This window comes from Ovis aries, chromosome 2, assembly GCF_016772045.2.
Source record: "Ovis aries strain OAR_USU_Benz2616 breed Rambouillet chromosome 2, ARS-UI_Ramb_v3.0, whole genome shotgun sequence".
Lineage (NCBI taxonomy): Eukaryota > Metazoa > Chordata > Mammalia > Artiodactyla > Bovidae > Ovis > Ovis aries.
In genome coordinates, this window is record NC_056055.1 from 236,505,211 (window position 1) to 236,514,620 (window position 9,410).

Consider the following 9,410-nt stretch of genomic DNA (forward strand, 5'->3'; position numbering starts at 1 on the left):
CCTGCAGGGTGACTTTGGGCAATCTTCGTTCCCTTTTAGCTTCAGTTGCCCCTTCTGTAAGATGGGGGCATTATTACCTGCCCCAAAGGAGTTTGGTAACAATTTAATAATATTGTTATACTGGACACAAGTATCCATCCAGTTGTCAGTTCCTTAGACCTCAATAAATGTTTTATTTCTTAAAATGACTTCCTCCCCAGTAAATCATTTTCCCTGTCATATTATTTGTTTTTGGAGAACTATGTGGGCTGCTTGTAGCTGGTTTTCTTCCGTCCATCCCTCCATCCATCAAATGCATCCATCCCTTTTTAACGCCAGACCTGCAATGTGCACTGAGGATCTGGAAAAAGCAGTTCAGAGAGACGTGATTGCCCAGAGGAGCAGGGACAGGCTTCCCTAGCTGAGAGGTGAGATGCCTCGCTCAGATTTGCAGGCACGATCAGGACTGGCCCGCGTGGGTTGCACTGCTTATGTGCAAAGGCACAGAGGCCTGGTCCTGAGACTGAAGCTCTTGGAAAACCAGAGTAGGAGAGGGTACAAATGAAGAAAACTCACTTGTTTCCAGGGTCCTTCTAGGGCTGGGCGCCTTGATCTCCCGTAAACGGGGTGTGCGCGCCCTCTGCTGGCCTTCCCGCTGACTGCACCTTAGGCTTTGGAGACTCCCAGCCACTGGGTCTGGAAACCAAATGCCCATAAAAGGTGGACTGTCTCAACCGGGAAGGACCCCCGGGATCATCCACCCATGCCTCACCGGTAGAGACAGGAGGCCCCGTGCGGGGCAAGGAGCTTGCGCAGAGCAGGAATTCGAGGCCCTAAGTCCGAGATGGGGCTCTGTCCATGCCTGGAGTGGGGGTGGGGGGCGGTGCTCCTCGCAGGGGAACTCCAGGTAGGGGGTGGGGAGGGGGTGATCGTGGAGCGCAGAGGAGGTTTTCATATTCTCAGCCCTCACCCCATCTGGCTGGCTCCGTCGTGGGATTTCCTGTTTTGTCTTGGAGCAGCGTCATTGCAACCTGATAGCCACGAAACGGGGACTCAAGGTCTGTGCGTGTGTGTGTGTGTGTGTGTGTGCGCGTGTGTGAACGGCTGGCGGTGGTGTCCATCAGCAGGTGCCCAGGGCTGGTGACGTCACCGGACAAGTGCTCGGGTCTCCGTTTGAACCGGTTTGCCCAGCCCCAAGTCCTCAGGACCCGCCACCAGCTGGAGGGGGAGCAGTGGACTGAAGGGACGTGAACGCAGGAAAGATGCTTGCCTTCGGAGCCAGGGTCAGAGGCAGGGGTGGTTGCGGAGCTAGGATGGACTTTGTATTGGGTCGGACGTGGGGAGGGTAGGAGAGATGAGAGTGCGGGCTGCTGCCCAGGCTTCCAGCCCTCAATGAGAGGAGGAGGCTGGGGGCACCTGCCCGCAGCCACCGGGTGCCTGAAAGCTCATTACATACGGAGAGCACAGGTTCCTCCTGACCACCTCTTGCCCCCTCCCCGTCCTTTCTCTTGGCTGGGCTGCTGAGTATGTGTGAGCCTGCAGAGGCACGTGAGCGTGTGTGCTGTGTGTGTCCCTGCCCGTGGGCTGGAAGCTTGGTGCCACTGGGGATGGGAACCTTAAAAGCCTTATTGCTCCAGGAAGAGGCCTGCTCGGCTGGGAGGTGTGGCCCTTTAGGTCCTGTTCTGATCTCATCAAGGCCAGGGCTCTGAGCTTGCTCCCAGTAGGTGGTACCTGGAGACCTAGCCTGCCTTCAGAGTTCAGATGGGAATTCCAGCCCTGCACCCATCTCCCCTGTGGGGTGGCCCCGGTCAAGTCTCTGCCTCTCTCAGAGCCTTAGTGTCATCACTGACAAGCAGGACAATGATCTCTAGCTCGCAGGTGTCTGGGGAGGATGGAATGGGGTTTTGCAGGCAGAAGTCTTAGCACGGTGCCTGGCACCTGGCATGCCCTGGATGAAGGGTGGAGGGTATTATTATTTTTAAACCAGGGGCCCTATCCCTCAGTACTCAGGCTACCACCTACCTCTCTGACTTCGTCTCTTTCTTCTTCCTCTTGTTCCAGCCACACTGGCCTTCCACCCACGCTTGGAGAATACCAGCCCTGGTCCAGTCCAGAGCCTTCTGCCCAGTTGTTGCCTGGTTGGTTCCTGCTCAGACTTCAGGTCCCAGTTTAATGTCACCTTCCTGGGGCTGCCTGCCCTGACGGCTCTGCCCAAGACGCCCACTCGGCCTGTCCAGGCACTCTCTAATTCTCTGCTGTTTTCTTCCTAGCATCTACCACTGCCAGAGCCGGCGGGATTTGTTGATGGCTTATAGCCCTACCCCTGTTTGTCTGTTGTGTTCTCCACCTTGTCCCTCGTGTCTGCAACAGGGCCTGACACATAGTAGGCCCTCAGTTGTCATATGTGGACTCTGCAGAGGCCTCTGATGCATGAGGAAGGCTGGGGTTTGGGAGCCAGACAGTCCTGGCTTGAACTTGGAATCCCAAATCCTGGCTCCATCACTCCTGGGCTGTCTGAGTCTCATGCCCCTCCTTTGGGCCTCAGTTTTCTCATCTGTCAGATGGGGCTAAGCAGAGTGATGTGACAACAGCTGGTTAGAGGAAGCAGTAAGATGGTGAGCATGCATTATGCGGGCCAGGATTCATTGATAACAGCGACGAAGACTGCTACTTGTCAATCAATCACTGCACTAAGAGCCTTACTTAAAAAAATTAATTTCTTCCTGACAGTCACCCTGAGGATGGGACAGTTATCCCATTTTATAGATGAAGAAATTAAGGCTCAGGGCAGTAGTCCCATGCCCAGTGAAGCTCATATCTCTCCAGTAAGGGCTGTAGATGTAGGAGCTTTGGGGGCATGGCCAGTTTCTCTCGTTAGCATCTCCGCAGTGTTCAGGGAGGACTGGGGATCTGGCCACCTGAGTCCTAATTTCAGCTCTGCCACTGACTTGCCGTGTGACCCTGGCTGGGTTTCTGCCCCCTTTAGAGCCCCATTTCCCCTTGTGCCTCATGAAGGCACTGCACCAGGTCAGCGGGTGCAGCCTCCAGGGCCCACAGGGCAGAGCAGGGGAGGCGGCTGGACCCAGGAAAGGCTAGGGGAGCTGGGCAGTGGCCACTCGGCTCTGGAGGGCACCTGACAGGCGGGAAAGTGGGCCTAGGATTGCCAGTTTTTATACTCTTCAAGAGAAGCAGAAAATTCAGATTTTGATGTGAAATCTGATTATTAAATGTTGGCAAATTTTTAAAAAGAAAGGAAAAAAGAACAGAGGCCATTTGTGGGTTGCATTTGGGCTCATGAGCTGTCACTTTGTAATCCATGGGATACCCACTATCTAGAGGCCACTGCTTGCTCCTGGACCCTTGATAAAAATGACTCACACCACTGAGTGCTTACTACATCCAGGGGCATATGTGATGTTGTTAACTCTCCCCCCCTACTCCCTGTATCCCTACCATGTAACGTTATCCCACTCATCACACCATCTCCATTTGATAGGTGGGAAGTTGAGGTCCAGAGAGGTTAAGTAACTTGTCTGGGTCACACAGCTAATACATGGCAGAGCTGGGGGACAAATCAGAGCTCTCCTGCTCCAAAGCTCCCTGGTGTAACCACTGTACCATCCTGCCACAATGACCTCCCCTCACCCCTGGCTGTCTGTCCAGTCTCCTTCCCACCAGATCCCCCATCCTGGCCTCCTGGGGACTCACACACTCACTGGTTGACCCCAAGGCAGGTTTGGTACAGTCTCAACCTGGAAGGAGAGTAAATTGGGCAGGAAGCCTTTTCCTTCTCCCCAGGACCCTGGGTTCTCTTCTCTCCAGATCCCCTGGCGCCATAGGTTGTGCTAGGGGCCTGCTGGCTTGATGAGAACCCTACTGGAGTAACACTAAGGTCGCGGGCTCCTCCAACAGCCCAGCCACAGGAGACGTCTCCTCCTGCGGGGCGGTCCTGGCAGGGAGCCGGCTGGTTCCTGGTGTCAGTGGAGCTGCTGTTGAGTCTTCGTGTCTCTCCAGCAAATCCTGCAGCGAGTCCCCTGGAGCGCGGACTGTGTGTGCATGTGCTCAGGTGGGGTCTCTGTGTGCGAGGGTGAGTATGAGCTCACTTCTGTGTCTGAGCGCTGTGGGCTGCAGTGTCTACTGTGGGGTGCCTGTCGTCTGGGTGGATGGATTTTCCTGCAACCCAAGGACTCAGACCTTTAGGAGCTGCGTGGGTGAAGGCAGGAAGCAGTGATTAAAGCAACCACCGTGGATTATTCACAGGTGCTTCAGGTAAATGATTTTTTTTTCTTTAAATGCCACCTAACCCGATAAAGCTGGTGTGGTTGTCCCCATTTTGTGGATGAAGATACTGAGGCTCAGAATCAGGCAGTGAAATGGCCAGGCTGGTGGAGCTGGTGAACAGCGGAGTGGAATGCGGATCCAGGCCTACTGTCTCCAAAGCCATCACTCCACCCACTTCCCACAGGCCGCTTTGTTTGGATCAATGGGGACCCCAAGCTGGGGCCGGCGCCTTGCTCCAGTGGGCTCTACCTGGGACACCCACTTTGGACTTTCACTTCCCCAGCCCACCTGGAGCTGAGTGCCCTCTGCATCCAGGCATTCCTGGCACATTGGAAGCTAACATGTCCTGAGCTGCCATCTTGTCCAGCGCCCTTGGTGTACAGCTGGGTGCAGGACTTTTGGTTGCTGGGACCTGCCTAGGGTCACACACTGATCCTATCACTGTTTGGGGTTCAGACTCTGAGGACTGTTGGCTGTTGGTGGAAGGAGCAGGCCTGGCCACTCTCAGGGATGTGTTGGGTTTGGGGGACCGTTCTCTGGGCTCATGGTCTCCATCCTCTGTGCTGTCTTGCTTTTCTCAGTGGCCAAGCCCGGCGTCCAGAGAGGGGACTCTTGACCTGACCTCAATCGCACCATCCTTGCCAGGCCTTGGTTCCCTTCAGCTCTAACTGTAACTAGAGGGCTTTGAGGGGACTTTGATCACAGCTGCTTATCTTAGAATTCCTGCTGCTACCCAAAACGCTTTGGAGCCATAGAAGGGATGTGAGGTCAAGTCCTGTCTCTGGCACTTATTTGCTGGGTCATCTTGGGTGAATTGCTTTGCCTCTCTGAGCCTCAGTTTCTTTATGTGTAAAGTAGGGATAATAATGGGACCTACTTCATAAGAGTATTGTGAGGATTAATCGTAGTAATAGTTGTGATGACTGCCGCCAGACTTTAAGTGTTTACTATGAGCTGGGTGGGCTTCCCAGGTGGTGCTAGTGGCAAAGAACCTGCCTGCTAATGCAGGAGATGTAAGAGATGTGGGTTCAATCCCTGGGTTGGGAGGATCTCCTGAAGGAGGTCGTGGCAACACACTCTAGTATTTTTACCTAGAGAATCCCATGGGCAGAGGAGCCTGGCAGGTTACAGTTCATGGGGTCGCAAAGAGTCGGACACGACTGAAGCGACTTAGCATGCACACACCATGAACTGGAAGCTGTTATCCCATTTAATCCTCCCGGCAGCATTGTGAGGCAGTTACTGCTGTTATTTCCATTTTAGAGAGGGGGAAACTGAGGCACAGAGGGGTTAAATGGTTTGCTCATGTTCTTCCACTAGTTAAGTGGTAGTGCCTGGATTCCAGCCCAGGTCTTTCTGACTCCAAAGCCCAGAAAGCTTAACCCAGGAGGGTTATTCAAGATATCTAACAATTGGCCTGGCCTGGGCCCCGAGCCATCAGAATAGACGCCTGCCATAAATAAACAAGCCGTCTGTCCTCCCAGCACCGTCTTATCCATTACACACTCAACTGTGTTAAATGGGATTAATCCAGGAAATGAGATTACAGATGTCAAGCAGCTTGGAGAACCATGCAGCAGCCCATGTGCTTCTATTTCTCCTTCCACTGTGGGGAAGAGAAGGGCCAGGGAATCAGGAGAGCTGTGCTTAGCTCCACGCTCTGCCATGGACTTGCCGAATGACCTTTGGTGGGTATGGGAAGCCAGTTTCCAGAGTCATGGATCAACAAGGTCTAAACCCGCCAAGGAGATGATGCCTGGCCGGTATCGCTCAAGCCCATCCATGAGGTATTTGCAAAGAGTCCTCAAAGCAGACCCCAGGAGGCCTCCAGCTCAGCTGCAGTTTGGTAAATCACTCACTCAAGGGATTATGCATTTGGGTTTTTAAGAAACAACTTGAAATACATTGTGCGTGTTTCATGTATATGACTTATTGAAAACCTGCACCCCGGAGAGCTTGAATAGGTGCGTATACTGGCGAGGGCACCACCGTGATCAGTACTGTTGACATCCCCATCAAACCTCGAAGGTTTTCTCCTTTGCCTTAGCCACCCCCCGCCCCCCACTTCACTCCCACTCTCAGGCCAGGCTCCAATCTGTCTTCTGTCGCTATAGATCGCTTGACCTTTTCTAGAAGTTTACCTCCAGGAAATCACAGTCTGTAGACTTTTGTGTCCTGTTTCCTTCAGTCAGCATCATCTTTTTGCCATCCATCCTTAGGGCCCTGCGTTCCTTTTATTTCTGAGTGCTATTCTGTCCTGTGGATACAGCAGTTTGTTTTCCCATTTGCTTTGGATGGACAATGGGTTGTTTCTATCGATAGTTTTGGACTATTACAAATAAGGCTTCTAGGAAGATTTATATACAAGTCTTGTTGTGGCTATGTGTTTCTTTTCTCCTAGGTAAATCCCTAGCAATGGAAGGTCTGGGGTGCTTGGAAGGGTGGACTGTTTTCCCAAATGGTTGTACTGCTTTACATTCACGCCAGCAGTGGACGAGAGTTCCTGTGGCTCCACATCCTCACCAACACTTGGCGTGGTTGGCCTTTTTAACTGGAACCATTCTGAGGGGTGTTTGCGGGGGGAGTGGTCCAGTGTGGTCCCTGCTGTGGTCCTGGAGAATGAACGGTTTCTGATGGCTTGTGATGGGCAGGGAAGAACAGACCTCAGCACTGAAGAGGGTGGCTGACCACTGGGCCATCAGGGGGAGTGGGTGCTGACTGGTTTCCTCAGGCACCAATTTTTTGGCTTTCTGGGTGTTAGCCAGGCTCAAAGGTGGCCCCCACTGACTTGTCCTCCTGGGGTTCACACTCGTATAGTCCCTCTCCCACAGCCTCATGCCAGGGTTGGTCTGTGTGACCAGTAAGATGTGGAAGAACTGATGGGGTCACTTCTGAGGTTAGGTTGGAAAAGACCCTACAGCTTCAATCCTGGTCATTCTCTCTTTCTCTCTTATATCATTTGCTCTTGGGAAGGCCACCTGTGCCACTGTGAACAGCCTGACGGAGAGCGTAGTGTGAGGAGGGACTGTAGCCTCCAGCCAATAGCCAGCCAGAAACTGAAGCCTTCCGTCAACAACCATGTGGGTGAGCTTGCAAGTGGGTCCTCCAGTCCCATCAACCCTGCAGAAGATGCAGCGTCAAACCTCACGTGAGACCCTGAGTCAGAGCCACCATCTAAGCTGTCCTGCAACTCTTGCCGCTCAGAAAGAGCGTGAGATCAGTGCTGCTTTAAATCACTAAATGTTTAAAGGGGATCTTTTGTTATGCAGCAATAGATAGCTGACACGTCCTGGATTATGTCCTCTGATTTGAGATAGCAACTGTTTCCCCTGCCTTACCCCATCTAAACAATCAAGATTGAAGCCCGGTGTCATGTGGTAGACCACCTGGTCTAGCACAGCTGGTTGGACCAGGCTGAGACCTTCTTTTACCAACAAAGGTCTGTATAGTGAAAGTTATGGTTTTTCCAGTAGTCGTGTATGGATGTGAGAGTTGGACCATAAAGAAAGCTGAGCCCCGAAGAATTGACGGTTTTGAACTGTGGTGTTGGAGAAGACTCGTGAGAGTCTTGGACAGCAAGGAGATCCAACCAGTCCATCCTAAAGGAAATTGGTCCTGAATATTCATTGGAAGGACTGATACTGAAGCTGAACCTCCAATATTTTGGCCATCTGACGTGAAGAACTGACTCATTGGAAAAGACCCTGATGCTGGGAAAGATTGAAGGTGGGAGGAGAAGGGGATGACAGAGGATAAGATGGCAGAGGTTGGATGGCATCACCAACTTGCTGGACATGAGTTTGAGCAAGCTCTGGGAGATGGTGATGGACAGGGAAGCCTGGCATGCTGTAGTCCATGGGATCGCAAAGAGTCAGACACACCTGAGTGACTGAACTGAACTGGGACCTTCCAGGTATTCTTTTTTCTCATCTCTTTTTTTCCTTTTCACCTCCTTCCCTCCTTTTCTGTTTTCCTTTCGACAGGAGGAGAAGATTGAATCAAATAACACGATGGAATACAGTACTAGGTAAACTCTGGGGGGAGCAGAACCATCAAGATGATTTGCAGAAAGAGGACATTGAAGTGAGAGAGAAACAGGGATGAGGGACCCACCTGGGGAGATATGTGCAGCCTGAGGGCCTGGCAGCGTTGGTGTGTCCAGTTGTGCTGATGGCGATTAAATTCTGGGAAACTCCTCTGATGGTTAAAACAACCCTCCTTTTGACTTGAGTTTCTTTAAACTTCTGCTTTTCCTAATCAAGTCATTTGAAGTCAGTAATCATCATAGGCAACATTTTCTTTGAACAGACATAAAATGTTCCACTGAGTGGACGTGCCTTAAGTTTGCACAACCGTTCTCCTCTGCTTGGACATTTAGGTTATTTCCCATTTCTCTCTGTCGTAAACAATGCCGTGATGAACGTCTCCAGCCCTCGAAGCTTTGTTTCACATCTCCAGTGATATCTTCAAGAGAGCTTCCCAGAAGTGATGAGTGAGCCAAAATATCTTATTAGATGACTTTCCAGAAAACTGACACTGATGCTTTCGCCAGCTGTAGAAGAAATCACTCATCTCACCCGCGCTCATGAGCCCTAGGCTTCTCTCATTGGCGGTTGCCTGGTCCCGCCACTTACTGGGTCGAGGTGGATCTGGCTCAGTGCACCGTGCTGGGGGCAGAGCCCAGATGTAGCAGCCACATCGTGCCAGCGCCTCTAGCGTCTAAACAAGTCCGGAGAGATCTGCATCGTGTTCTTTTATTTAAAATGAAGTGGATTCTAAACACCACTTAAAAGTACATTAATAATGGTGTTGGTGTATCATTCATCTTGAACAAGTGACAGATATTTCCCCCAGCAAAATGCCAAAGTGGGAAAGTGGGTTAGGGAGTTAGATTGATGAGTTTCTGTCAAGGGGCTCATTACCTCTTGCCCAGATGATCTCCCGACTGGCCCCCCTGCCTCCAGCTCCCGCACCTCCCACCCTGGCCCCATCTGCTCCCTCCCACGCTGATGTCTAGTTAATCTTGCTCACGGGATTCGTGGCAGTGTGATGGCTGCAGGTCTGGAGCCAGGTGGCCGGGGTTCTGACCTTGGTTTGGTCACTGAGTTCCTAGGGGTGGTGGCCCCCTGCTTCTGTTCATCCCCTTCTCA

At 52.1% G+C, this 9,410-nt stretch overlaps 1 long non-coding RNA gene across 1 annotated transcript; it reads left to right on the forward strand.

Annotated features, from left to right (window-relative positions):
• Positions 1-751: 751 nt before the first annotated feature.
• On the forward strand, positions 752-9,057 carry LOC132659349 (uncharacterized). The gene is made up of 2 exons (XR_009599669.1): positions 752-1,037; positions 2,041-9,057. It is a non-coding gene; the product is annotated as an uncharacterized LOC132659349 (long non-coding RNA).
• The last annotated feature ends 353 nt before the right edge of the window (positions 9,058-9,410 follow it).